This window comes from Chiroxiphia lanceolata, chromosome 14 (assembly GCF_009829145.1).
Source record: "Chiroxiphia lanceolata isolate bChiLan1 chromosome 14, bChiLan1.pri, whole genome shotgun sequence".
Taxonomy (NCBI): Eukaryota; Metazoa; Chordata; class Aves; order Passeriformes; family Pipridae; genus Chiroxiphia; species Chiroxiphia lanceolata.
The window spans coordinates 7412939-7427556 of NC_045650.1; positions in this window are offsets into that span (position 1 = coordinate 7412939).

Sequence of the window (14618 nt, forward strand, 5' to 3'; positions counted from 1 at the left end):
GATGGTATTAGGAACCAGCCCTAGGCATCCTATTGCTCTTGATCAATCTGATTACATGTGCCCCTGACCTGTACTATCTTATCCATTTTATATACTCATTCATTCATTTAACTGTGTACTTTGTCATGGATGCTTTTCCAGAAGCTGTAAAAAAAAAGGAAATATAATCTCATTGGTATTCATTCTCCTTTCCCAGTTCTTTCTGGTATTCATTCCCTTTTCTGCAACTGCTGCACACTTTCTTCTCTTTTCTGTCTTCCTTCCTTGACTCTGTTCTTTCATATCTTGACACATTGCACTTTTCCTTACTTTTGACCTTCCCCCTTTCTTGTTTTTCTCCAATCGCCTTATGAACTCTACTCTTTTTCTGTATTATTTTACATTTTTTCTCACATGTGTTTTCTTCTCTTTTCTTACTCGGGAGTTGAAATTTTCTGGAAAGGACTTTCAAAAAGATGTTGCTTCCCCAGTTTTCCTCTGCTATGATAGGTTATCCAAGATGAGACTGCTTCAGTAGGCATTAATATTTACAGACTTGTTTTATAAATCTGAAGATTGATTTAGTGTGAAAGTAATGCAGGGAAACAGATGAACCATGGAAATGATAAGGTCTACTTTGCTAAGATTCATAAATCTAAAAGCCATGCTGAGGTGAACAGCTTTTAGAAGAGCAACACCTAATGACTGAAAATCATTAAATGTCCAAAGTCTAAAACAAGTTCGAAACTTAACATTCACAAGTACCAAAAATGATCTTTACTGCTTAAATACATTCACCAAACTCTTACAGAATTACATCCTTTCTTTTTAAAATGTATAAAGTCCAAAGAGCTCAAGCAACAGTAGTTTTCTTAGGCAGTCAGGTGATAAATGTGCTATTTGCTAACATCACGTATACATTTTCTTACAAAAGCATAGCATATCTTAAGCTACTCTTGGTAGTCTCATCCTTTTTTTTTTTTTTTAAATTATGTTGTGGGGTTTTTTTATCACTGAGTGATTTTGTCTTTCAGTTACTAAACCCAAATATTTTTGAAGGTCAAACCATGCAATATAAATTCAATTTCAGCATGAACACGTGAAATTGTAATCAACACATAGGTATTATTAACTTTAACAAAATTTTCATATTACAAGTGAAACATGGGAAAAAAGTTTGATGTGCTTTTGAAATGAAGGACTTTTACCAGTCCTTGCTGCAGAGCTACTATGCTTTTAGGCCACCTTGCAGAAAGGAACATTTTTGAATAAAATGTGACATTCAGAGGTTAGGCTGTTGTATCCCCTATGCACAATAAGTTATACAGTGGGAGCATTAAGCATAGGATTTAACACATTTACTGCCCTTCTGACAAGGAGAAGGCAGGAACAAGCTAAATGTCTCTCACACAAACTTGGTTTTTAAGAATCAGATACATTCTGCTGACAACTATGAAGTGGTAGGAGAGAAGACACCCGGGAACTGTACCTTGTAATAGTCAAGGACTTTGCTTTCTTTTTGTGTTGTCTATATAGTTTTGTGCTAGAAAAAAATAAGTTGAACTCCAGGGTTAGTCTGGATGTATACTTGTCCAGTCTGTGCACAAATACTACCTTTTACCTGCAAATTTCATTTTACTGTAAGACAGGCAGAACAAAGCACTTTCCTTGAACCACTAAACTCTCCAAACTCTATCAGTGAAACATGCCTAACACAACCACATTATTTTTATATTTCCTACACATTGTATTTGTTTTATGTATTGTGTATTTGGACACTTCTCATCTGTTTAGGGCTAAAAGTGTAACTGGTATAACAAAGGCTCATTATAGGAAAGGAAAAGCAAAGGTAACACACAGTGTGCAATTAAATAATAAAACTGCAAGACAGTCCTGTTTTCAAGAGGTTGCTTATTCTATCAATCATCATGTAAAGTGATGCTTATGCAGCTGCTGCGAATGTCTCATGTGTGTGATATACACACCATTAAAGTATACATTTTGGAAACCAAGGAGGCACTTATTCAAGATGGAATAATATAGGAGAAGTCACTGGCGAATTAGAACCCTAAAGACCTGTGTGCACCTTCCCTCAATTTTGAATAAAATTGTGAAACTGGGCACAAGGTATGAAAAGAACTTGCAACGGGCACATGTATGCACTGAGTATGATGTTTCCATATGAACTCATTTAATTCCAGCAAAATTGTTGCAGAGAATAATAGAAAAATCATATGGCAGACTTGACTGTGGGGTAGAAATGAGTACTGGTTCTACTCGAGTGCTGAAGGAAATTCGGTGTTAATGAACTATTTTCTTTTATTATACATTGTTCTCTTAGCAAAATTTGGTACTTCAGTGGTACTTATTTCTTGACAAAAATTTGGTACTTCTTTAGTATTTTTTTTGCATATAAAACCATGTGCATGCCAGTGCTCCACAGCTGTGGACTCTTTACTGAGAAATGTTGCAACACCTCTAAGCAACATCCTCTAAGCAATTTCTTAGTATTGAGAACTAAGTAAGGAAGCTAAAGACATAAAGCTTGGTAAAATTTTTGGGAAAAAACCACACACAAACCCCCAAAACCTATCTGAACTACTGGGTTTTTTCTGTATTTGTTTATTCTAGATTAGTTACTCTGATGGTTAAGTTTTAAAATAGAGCAGGAGGTGCAAATGGTGCATATGGACACAGTGATTTTCAAAAGTGTCCTGAACGTCACTAAAGAATTAATGCTACCAGGAGAATCCAACCACTCCATATTTGGTTGTTTTTTCCTATTGCAAAATCCATGGTGTTTATCAACATTTGAAGAGTCAAATTCCCCCCAAAAGATTAATAGAATCCCCTAACATATAGGAAAAAAGGTTTACATTTGATTTTTTTAAAAAGTAATCCAAGAATAAATTGTTTTGATATAGATTTTTTTCCTGAACCTATATAGTAGCATTTGAATTGTACTCATGGAGACACATTTATAAGAAAAAGTATTATCTTTTACTAGATTACATCGTATATCTTGAAAAAGAAGCATTTCAGGCTCACAAATGCTTTCTTGGCCCCTCTGTAGGGATATGGAAAACAGGCCCCTCTGTAGGGATATGGAAAACAATCTTGCTAGGAGGAAGAGAGCTCAAGGGAGAATATAGATGTCCTGTTAATCAGGACATAAAAAAGAAAGGAGAAGCTGTGATGTGACAGTGACTGGTGGAAGAAAATCTGGTAAATTTTAGAGAGAAGACTGGGAGATATGACAATTTCGAGAATGTATGTATAATTTATAAATCCAGACTTATTTTATCAATTACATGTACCACTCTTACTCAGTCTGTATTTAATCTGCCACTTGCTGGCTGCAACTATGATATAGATCACACACTCTGTGCAAGAACAGATACAAGAGTAATCTAAGAAGAGATAACATGATATGTTTTTTCTCAGTAAAGCACTGACTATGCTAAATAGACTGGTTAAACTAAAGGAAACTGATGGTCTCAGGTTGTCTGCTTCTAAATCAGAGCAATGGAAATTGCCTAGTGAGATAACAGATGAGAAAAACCTGTTCTCTGGGCTGGGGAGCTGTTGGAACCAGCCAGAGAAAGCTGGTCCTGAGCAAATGAGAGGAAGCTTTCTGAGAGAGCTTGCAGGCTGATCAGGAGGGCAGTGAGGTTTTAATACCATGGAAGAATTGTCCATGGTATTGTTCAAGGTCTTACAGGGTGACAATGGTGCCAGAGAGAAGGGTTTTATTTCTTGGATTTTTGTTTGCTTGTTTGCTTTTTATTTTGGGAGTTGTAAGTCTAGGTGCTTTCTCCACTAACATGGTATGTATAATAATATAAATTTATAGTCTCCACTTACCTTCTAACTACTGGACAGTCTCAGAAGATGGAACTGTAAGATGCAGTATTTTGTATTTTGGGGTGGGAGACTATCTCATTCTCCTAGCTCATGCTGTTCAGATTTTGGTTACTTCCTGTTCGTTTTACTGATACAAAGTGCTCAGGTTTGGCTTTCCACTAGTATGTGTTTACCAGCAGCAGTTTGGCACAATAACTTTCCCTTCCTCCTGCCAAGGTATTATGGCCTTAAAGAGCTTTTTAGTGAGGACTGAAGGACTGAGCACAACTTTCTGTTTGTTTCTTCTTGCCCTGTAAAGGGAAAATGTTCAACAGAGCATCCCAACTAAACCAGCAGCTGAAAAGGAAGCAGAGTATCTCCACATCAACACAGGTCAGCATATAGATGCTTGTTTTGTCTTGCTGTCTTTTTTATATCTCTTTATAAGGTAAATATTGTCATAAGTTTAAATTCTGTTGTTTGGGTTTTTTTAACGTGTCTATAAGCGTTTAGGATCACCAAGGTCCTGTTCCTGTGATCCCAAGTTGCTGTTAAAATACAAATATCTTCTAAACACAAATGCAGCACAATGTGTTCTGACAATAATGTGTGCATTAAGTACCCAGCCTGGCCCTAAAGCAACCATTATTAACTAGGGGGATTCAGATCAGATTCTATGTCTGACTCCTTGGTTGCAACGGTCAAACAATTAATGGAAGTACAGGATTTTTTTTCATCTTGTTATATTTGATAAGACGTTATACATACCAAAACATTCAAAGTATGGATAAAATTACTGCCTTTTCCCCTCTCAGCAGTCTACAACTTCCTTGTGAGGGGAAGAGGAGGGGCAGGCACTGAACTCTTCTCTCTGGTGACCAGTGACAGGACCCGAGGGAATGGCCTGAAGCTGTGGTAGAGGAGGTTTAGGTTGGATATTAGGAAAAGGCTCTTTAACCAGAGGGTGGTCGGACAATAGAACAGGCTCTCCAGGGCAGTGGTCACAGCACCAAGCCTGACAGAACCCAAGGAGCATTTGGACAGTGCCAAGCCTGACAGAACCCAAGGAGCATTTGGACAGTGCTCTCAGGCACAGTGTGACTCTTGGCCCTGTGCAGAGCCAGGAGTTGGACTTTGGTAATCCTAGTGGGCCCCTTCCAACTCAGAATATTCCATGGTTTTTTGATTCTAGCTATGTTGTTGTTTGTTTTCAGTCTACCAGTGTGCCTCAAACAGCCATTCACAAATTAAGAATTATCTGTATGAAAACTGTTCCTTTCTTACAGGATAAAAAGAGACCTCTGCCTTAATCTTTTTACAGGCTTAAATCAGCGTTCCTCAACATGGGGAATACATTTGGTGCAGGCAGCTTGGGGTGCAGCTGCAGGTTGAGCTCTGGGTGGGAGCCTGAGAGAAGAGGCTGTGAAATGTCAACCCTTGGCATAACAAAGGGCACAGGGACCTGTGGCACAGCCAGGTGAGGGACACTGGAAGACACAGAAGGAGATGAGGACTCAAGGGAAAAGTAAGACTCTCTCGGACTGTGAGGGGATAAAAGCCCAGGGGTTCCTTGGTTCTGGTCCTCCTTGAAGCCACCAGCTCAAGCTGTTTCTGTGTTATTGCACCATGAATAAATTGCTTTGTGGAACAAGACATCTGGACTCTGCTAAGGGAGGACTCTGAGGTGGAACCAGCTAGGACAAAAAGATATCAAAAGTCAGTATGTGGGGAAAAAACACCTCAATAAGAATTTTTAAAGAACAATCTATATTGTGTAGCTGCCATACATGTGTATGTAGGTGACATTTTGTATATACCAGATAATTTTAAAATGCCTGGTGAGTTTGGTCTTAACATTAAGAAATTAAACCACTTTGCTGAAGAGTGAACTAAGTTTTGTTGGAAGTGTTGGATTCACTGGAGTTTTTCTGAAATGCATCTTATAAATCTGCAGCTGAACATGTGTCCTCTTCCTACAGTAGATCCCAACTCCCACCTGTGCAAAACACAAAAGATAGAACTGAGAAACAATGTGTTAATTTTGACAGAAGTGTCAAGTTTGTCTTGAATTTTTTTAATTTACCCTATAATGTCATTGAAGAAAGCAGAGAAGAAATACTTTAGAATTGCTTTTTAAAAACAAATTCTTCTTGCAAATTGAGAGCATTTTTTCAAAAAATTATTTGCTGGTTTTAGATTCTGTTGTAATATCCACCTTTGTAGTTGCTTTTTTCTTTTCCTTTCTTTTTCTTTTTTTTTTTTTTTTTGTACCAGAAAGAATAATAGTGTCTTTAAACGAAAAAAAATTATTTCTATTAGGGTAATCTTGGCTCATGGAATTTTTTTTACTCAAAGTAAAATTTCTACTACCTATTTTTTGTTTGTTTATAGTAAGAAGTCTTCCTGTGCAAGGTAAACATTTATGAACATGCATAAACATTTCCTTTGGAAATCAAGGCTTTTAAACCACCTTCAGTGAAATTATACTTACATTGATAGAGCAGAAACAGCATATTGCTTGTCTTGCTTAGACTGGGATATAAAACTGCACTTTGGGGCAGCCTTGCTAATTTGCTTCACTTCTGTGCAGTGTCTCTTTAACTTTTTTTCTTGATTTTTTCCAAATTATTCTGGAAGGTGTCTTTGTGTAGATTCCATTCTAATGAATGTTCGATTTGCATGTTTTAAAAATGTTTTTTTATTTGGAATCTGAAAACTCAACAGAAGAAGTATCAGGCAAAATGCAGAAAGGATTCCTTTCTCATCTTAGCTAATCCTTGGGGGCCCTGTTCCTCAGTACTTGACTTCTCTAATTCTGGAACTTCATTGGACAGGAAAGAAGTAATTTTGGGACATGCACAACTGTGATGTTGGACAAGATCCCTGAAATTCCTGCCATTCTTAATCACAGTTAGCAAAGATGTCCTCTACAGCTGCAAAAGAAAAGTACATAGTAGGAGTACAGTCCAAGGACTCCCTACTCATATCTCATATATCCATCCTCACCTTTTTATTTCTTCTTATCAGTGTGTTAATCTGAAACACAACTGCATTCTTTTAGCTGTTTTTAACATGGAACTCTATAAACCAATATATATTTATGATACCTCTTTTCTGACATAAATCTGTTCAATTCCTGTATTTTCTATATCTATGATATAAACAGGTAGGTGATTATTATTGTGTCTTCCCACTAGATGCGTAAATTTAAGACAGACGAAGACAGTTTCCTGGTTTTGATTTGGAAATCTGGCTTTGATTTAATTTTAAAAAAAAGTCTTCATGAGAATGCAGTGAGTCTTGGCTGCCTGCAGTCATGTCCATTTTGATCAGATATTGTGCCTGTTAATTGCTTGGACCACCTCACTGGGGCAGAGATGCCAAGCAATAATAGCTCCATACAGGCACTTTGCATAATAAGGTGAGTGGCATCATTTGCAGCTGGGAGACCCATCACACTGAGGTCTTCAAAGCACTGAAGCCTCATGTCTTTTTAACAGTGAAGTGCACCTGTTGGCTCTGCTGTGCCAAATATGACTCAGAATGGTGGAGGGAAGGAAGGCATGGAAAACAGGACAATTCCTCCTTGCCAGAAGAGGCCAGCTATACTGCAGCTGACAGCGTGGGCCACTTATGCTATATCTAAAAGGGAAATCCCTGATTATGGTAGGAGAGGGAAAATTGAACCACCCAAGACAGAGATTGTGGCCTCACTCTGAGAAATTGGCTGGTGCTGATAAGAAGACACAGAGTGGAGGAGGAACAACATTGTTCAGTCCAGGTGGTGCTATGAAAAGTTAGAATACCTGAGCTGTACATACTCAGGTATCTACAGGTCTGTCTCCTCCTTCTGTGTTAGGATTTGGCTTTGCCTTTCCTTTCATCATGGCCAAGGTCTTCTAAGCAAAGCATCTTTTTTTCTGCTTTTCCTGAACAAAATTAGAATACACTTCTGCTGCAGTGTTCAACATCAAGTCACCACCAGATCTTGACAGTAGCCCAAGATGATATATACTTAGAAATCACATGACTCAGTTCTCAATAGATGCTTGACAGGTGCTTTAGGCAAATGTTGCTTTAGCTACCAAAAATTCTGTTTGAAAGAGTCTTTGGCCTAAGGGATATATAAGCCTGTACATCGACATATTTCAATTCAATATAGAGCAGATGCATTGCTTAGGACATTTTATGTCTTATTCTATTATATATTTGTCCATTTATATTAACTCTTGGAATCTGAGAAATGGGAGAACGTCCTGTGTATTTCTTGAGCTGCCCTCCTTGTATCTGTTACCCATCTCCTGCCAGTACCTCTCTTGCAAATATTTCCCAATATCTCTTTTGAGGCCAAATTCTTCTAAGTAAAATACCTCCTTTCTGCTTTTCCTACCAGGTAGTCTTTCTCAGTGCAGCTGTGACTCAAATGGAGCCTTTGTGCTGATTTTGAGGCAACGGTATCCTCTTACATAAAGCATCAACATCATACAGGGAATACGAGTAGGGATCAAGAGTAGTTAGTCAACTAGAGAAATACCATCTGGAGATAAAGGGAAGAGTTTAGCTAGTTCTTGTCCACAGTAACCACATGCCCTCTGTTCCATTTGTTCCAGTGCTCAGCCATCTGGAAACAAGAGCGTGGAGAAAGAAACTTTTTCACTTATATGCAACTTTCATTTTACACCTCTGGCTTTCTAATAATAAAGCTAAATTAAAGTAAAATATCTGCAAAGAAAATTACATATTCAAGAACCTCCTGAGAACATCTAGTCCAACCCCCTACTTAAGCAGAGTTAGACAGAGCAGGTTGCCCAGGATTGTGTCCAGTCAGGGTTTGAGTGTCTCTCAGATTCATTAAGGAGGTGTCTCTTGCTGCTGTAACACGATTGAACAGCTGCTACAACCAAAAAGCAATTACTGGTGCAGCAGTACATGGTTTGCTTAACAAGGGCCTTCCCCTTTTTCCTAATGACTGCTGGAACAGAGGAAGGATTTAGGAGGAACAGAAGGAACAGAATTGGACTCGTTAAGTAATTACAAGTTTTTTAGTTCTATCTCATGTAGTGGCTGCACAATGTGGAACCTGGTGATGGAACAAGTTCTCAGAAAAGATTTAGGTAAATCTTTAGTCCGACAATAAGTAGTCAATACAAAATCTTCCCCTGAAAAATCCCAGCGGGAATTCAACTATTAAACTAACGCCAAGCACTGCAACATTTGGCATGGAGGAGCAGATGTCCATTACTGCTCCAAAAGCAGCACATGAAGTGGCACTTGTTATTGGATATATAACTGTATTTTTTGGTGGGGGAAATGTGTACATATTTTCTTTTATTAGAGATAGATCTTAATATTGAAGTTAAATTTAGGTCTTTGCATATTTAACAATCCTGTGTGTTTTAAAATGCAAATAATAACTTTTAAAACATTCAGAATTTACTTCAGCACTAAGATATTTATATTTCAAACCCAGGATAGTTTACAGGTTCTTAGATTAACTTTGCAGACAGCTTGTAAGCGAGTAGGGGTAACTTATGTGGTCTGGTGACATGGTTTTGACAATCTGTTGCCAGAATATCTATCTACCAATAAATTTATCAGTAGGTTTTTTTATTAAAGAGAAACTTAATAGCGGGCTTTGTTTCTCTTTTCTATTTAAGGAATGATATAGATTGACAGGTGGCTTATTTTGTTGTTGTATTTCTTCCCTATGTGTTTGTGGTGTTTTGTTTTTTGTTTGTTTGGGTTTTTTTTTCACTGCAGTATTTGCAGCTTGATTTGAAATACCTGAAGGAATAAATTCCTTTTTCAGTGAGGAGGATTAAAAGACAGCACCAAGGTATTACTGTAGTCAGGCAACATTACTTAGTGTCCTATATTAAGCATTACCTGAAAGTTAAGATTTGCATGTTCCATGTTAATTATCCCACCTATAATTAGACCCCCTTACCACAATACCCTAATGAAAGTGCTATTTATATTAGTAAAGCATTACATTCATAAGAACAACTCATCACACTGGTTTTTGTTCTACATATAACCCCTATAACATGAACAATGAAAAAGAATAGCTCTACCCAAAGCAGAAAGCAAATGTGTCTGGCAGCTTATGGAAACACAGCACATCCACAATCATATCTGACTGCAGACTGAGGGGCACATCATACCTCAGTCAACCTCTTTTTCTCCCTCAGGGATCTTTATTCTCTTTATCTACTCATTAGCATGTAAAATTAACGCTGTTTTTGAGAATATTAGTGATCAGAATTTTAGTAATGCTCCTATCAATGTTAATCTCACTGCATTTTCCAAGACAATTAAAGAGACAATAGAATTATGTTGTAAGAGTCCTGTGACATCCATATTTCTCAAATACTCGTCCTCTGCACTTGTGCATGAGACTTTTAAAAAAGCCCAAACTATTGCACTTCAGAGAGATAAATTTATTTATGCTTTTTCTTATTGGGGTTACTGTGATAGTTGACACTTATCAGTAATATTTAATCATGGTGTACAGTTGATTCGGAGTGACTTATCTGAAACATCCTAGCCTATCTCTTTAAAATAAATCTGTCATATGTTCATAAACAAACATAGAGGTCACATAGTGTTAGTTGTCAAGGCTGACTATTCCCTGACTTTTATTTTAAAACATAGAGAGACCAAGCTTAATAAGAGAACAGAACTGATGCATTTAAACTACATGCTTTTCATCCTTTGATGGTTTAAAAATCCTGACTGCTTAATTTGACAATAAATTAAGCACCAGTGTTAAAACTAGATTTTCATTGAGACTGAAGGAACAATGTCCCTATTAAGAAGAAACTACTACAATGAAGAGGTCTGGTTTATTCATCTTCGCCTTAATTGAACTAAATGACTATGGATTTAGATTGAAACCTGTCTATTCCTAGCAAAGATCAGTATCAACAAATGATGGGATTTTAGGGTACCTAGAGAAAAACAAATTAATTTGCCTCTTTCCCTTTTCATTTTCTCCTTTGCCTACCACTATGCTGACACATCTTACCCATGCTGTCCTAAGTCCTTGGTGGCGAGAAGGGATCAGACTTTGTGCAAAATGGAGGGACACTGGATGCTGCTTTCTGACAACTGAGGAGACATTAGATAGGCAGCTTGGAAACCTTTTCATTCCAACTCTTTTTTTGGCAGTTACCTTCCAGCAGGATGATAATGTCAAAGACAGCCACTGGAATAATGCAGAGAGATGACAGCCTGTGAGATGGAAATGCAAGCAGGCTGTGAACACCACTCTCTTCTATTGTCCCCCCATAAAAAGTCAGTGGCTAGGCTCTGAAAAGAAAAAAAGAGATTTATGTAAAAATATTATTTTTATATATATACATGTATACATATATAACATGAAGTATAATATCTCAAGCAATTTTTAATACTCAGAATTAATTTCTTAACAGGAAAGTAAAATTATATAATAATGTACTTTACTAAAGCTGTTCCATGGCAGTGAGCATGATTAAGAAAGAGCAGTTTTCATCCTATAAATTATATTTTTAAATTAAATTTTAATAACTCAGTAATACTGTAATTCATGTTTCCTATAATTTTAATAAGTAAATTGGTTACCTTTCTAATCTTTTTATAAAATAAATTTCTATCCTATGACAAAATTGAAAGTAGTGCTTTTCCCAAATTACCCACTTATAGAAATTCAAGGGAAATTCCTAACAGATTTAGTTTTCACTCCACATTTAATCTTATAGAGGTTTTCTCTGGTTCTTGTTTCTAAAATGTACCTCCTGGTGAACATTCGTTACTGCTGAACCCATATAAGCAGACATTTATTGACACTGTTAAAATAAACTTAGTCCCTACAAAAGAGAGCTTGATTATACATTTTAATATGTCTATTTATCTTTGTATTTCTGTCAGAGTCAGTAAACAACTTGAATAGCTCTCTTTTATAGGCTGTAATGACTCGAGTGGAAAAGCTTGGCAATTATTTAATTAATTCCATTAAATATTAGTGCCTGTGGTTGTCAAGATATTTATGATCACCGGAAACAATCCCGGAGTTGGTTATTGGACTAAATGTGAAGGGAATGGTGCAGTTTGAGGGCTGGGGTATCACCAGCTTCATTAAAGACACAATTCTGAAGATGACCTGGGGCTCAGCTGGGGACAGAGTAGCTCTGTAGCAGAAACACTTGGAACAGGTGCCTGTTGCACATGGAAATTTGAAATCTGCTGGACATTTAGTGATGGTTTGGGGACCCAGCAGGGCCCAGTGAGCAGGAGAGGGCATTGCCCTGGCAGGGAGACACTTACAGAGCCCAGGACATGCTGGTTCAGTTCACTCATCTTTTGGACCTCACTCATATTGGAATTCATTCCTCTCTTAAAAATCAGTGCCTTCCCCTGAAAAATAATACGTTTGTGTTTTATTTCATATTTTGCCACGTGTCATGAAGAGGAGTTTGTGTCTTTTCCTGCCTACCTTCTTTTTAAAACAGAATTCCATACAGTCTGGAGTAGGTGTTTTATGTGCATCCTTTAACTGTATTTAGGAGAGCAAGCACAATACCACAATTAAAAGAGATATTTCCTGGTGTGGGACACTGTTAGATTATCCCAGTTTCAGAGGAGATACGGACAACCATAACTTTCTGAAGCACCCATTCCACCCCAGACTGGTGTGCATTAGGTACAGTTCGTTGTCCCCTAAGCAGAAATATCACCAGAGGCAGAGTTTTTAACAAACTGTACTCACCTACTGTTAAATTTTCTTGGTCTTTAGTTTCTATTTATGTCAAACAGCTTTTCATTGAGGAGCTCTCATTTGTGCAGAATTAATTTCTAAAAGAAGGAACCTGAGCTGACAGAATGTAAAAAAAAATCAGCAGAATATTGTTCTCAGGCCTGTAGTCTCACTGCCATCAGTTATCCTCTGACTTACACAGCACTAGTGTTTAGTTCTACAGAATAACAAGAGACACCTTCATTATTTGTATTATTGGATAGGAACACTATCTATAATAGTAATTTTTTGAGCTTTTGTCCAGAAAAAAATCCATACAAAATCATGTACATGGATTAAATTGCATACTTTGCATGTGAGCTGTACAAGAGGAGTAAATGCTAGAATAAAATGTTCTCTTAAACATCCAGTGTTTATTTTTTGCTAATGCTGCTATGATACAGTCCTTCCCTGAAAGAATGTTATGCAAACACTACAAATCTCCTTTGGGAATCCACAAAACTTTGAAAAGGGTGTGAGATGGATAATTTTTACCCCATGGCATACAAAAGGCAGAAAGTGGAGCGGAATAAAACTCTCAGCTGTTCAAAAAGTGGCTGCATATGATTCCCAACAAATCTTGTAAGCTCAAATTTTGCTAATCCTAAAGAAAAACATCTAAACAAAGTCCAAAGAAAAATACTGAAAAAAGTTCAGCAGAAATGGTGTCACTAGAGTGTGTACAATTATTTGGACATTACATAACAAAGGCAGAAGATTGGGTGGAAAGAGCAGATCAGCTGTTTTATTTACTAATTTCAGTTAATTTGATTTTGTAAAGTACAGACTGATTGAGAAGATTGTAACAGTCTAAATATTATATGCTTCTTGGATCTTTAAATTTTCATAGCTGCCAATAAATCTCACATTTTATCAACAGTTAGTTGTTTTAGACATCCTTCCAGTGATATATTCTTTTGGAAAGTGATTTTAGATTGTTAAGAATCTATGACCAACAGCACCGAAACAGTTTTAGGAAAGGGTGTTTCTTTTTCTAGGCCATCTAATTAGTCTGTTTTTATCTTTCCTTCTAGGTTTGCAAACACAATTTAGTCTCTCTGCCAGATCACCCCTCGACCTTCTGCTGAGAATGACATTAGTAACACCAATTCTAGTGATAGTTTGTGATGTGGATATTTATCCACTAAAGCTCTGGACCAAACCCATCAATTCATTTCACACAGGGGACAAAATAGCCATTGGGCAGCACTGACTTTCAGCCTTTACTGTCTGGGGTCAGAAGGGAACCAATGACCTTTACAGGAACAATGCTATGGCCTGTCAGAGCCATTGCAGTGAACACTCATTTAAGATAATACTCTAAAACTGATGAGGATACACCATAATCACTAATCAAAGAATAGCTTTAATGCCTCAAAAATGTGGAGCAAATTACAGCCATCAGAACAAATTACAACTGATTTTGAGCAGTCATTGAAGGAAAAGTTCAGGGGCCATGACAGAAAGAGACCTTGGGACGGGTTGATACATTATCTATACAGTCTGTTAGGTCATGTCTTGGCTGTATATTTGCAAAGGGTTCAAAATACCTATTAAACATTTATAATTTATTATTTTTTTATAGTTCTATGCCACCCTTTGCACTGATTGACTTATTTTAAAAATGGCATGTTTTGTTCAATATTGTGTGGCATGTGATTAGTGTGTGTGAGTGTGAACACATTATATCCACATATATATATGTATACAAACATACAGGGTATATATATTGAGAGAGAATGTGGTTAGTAGGTTTTTTTGCTGTTATACCATTGTTTGCATGACTTTTTCCCCTGCTGCTTCCACTGAGCCTTCCGAAGATAAGACCCTGAGGTAAAATATCTACAGGTTTATCTGCCATTTTGACGTTCCAAATAATTCAGGAGGAGTACCATAGACCGTTTCTCCCATTCTCTTACTTCCCTTCCTCCTTCCTTGCAGTTTTGTTGCCTTTATTAATAATGTTAACTTTTTTTTTTTACCCTTTTGACTCTAATCATCTCATCATCGAGGCAGTTAAATC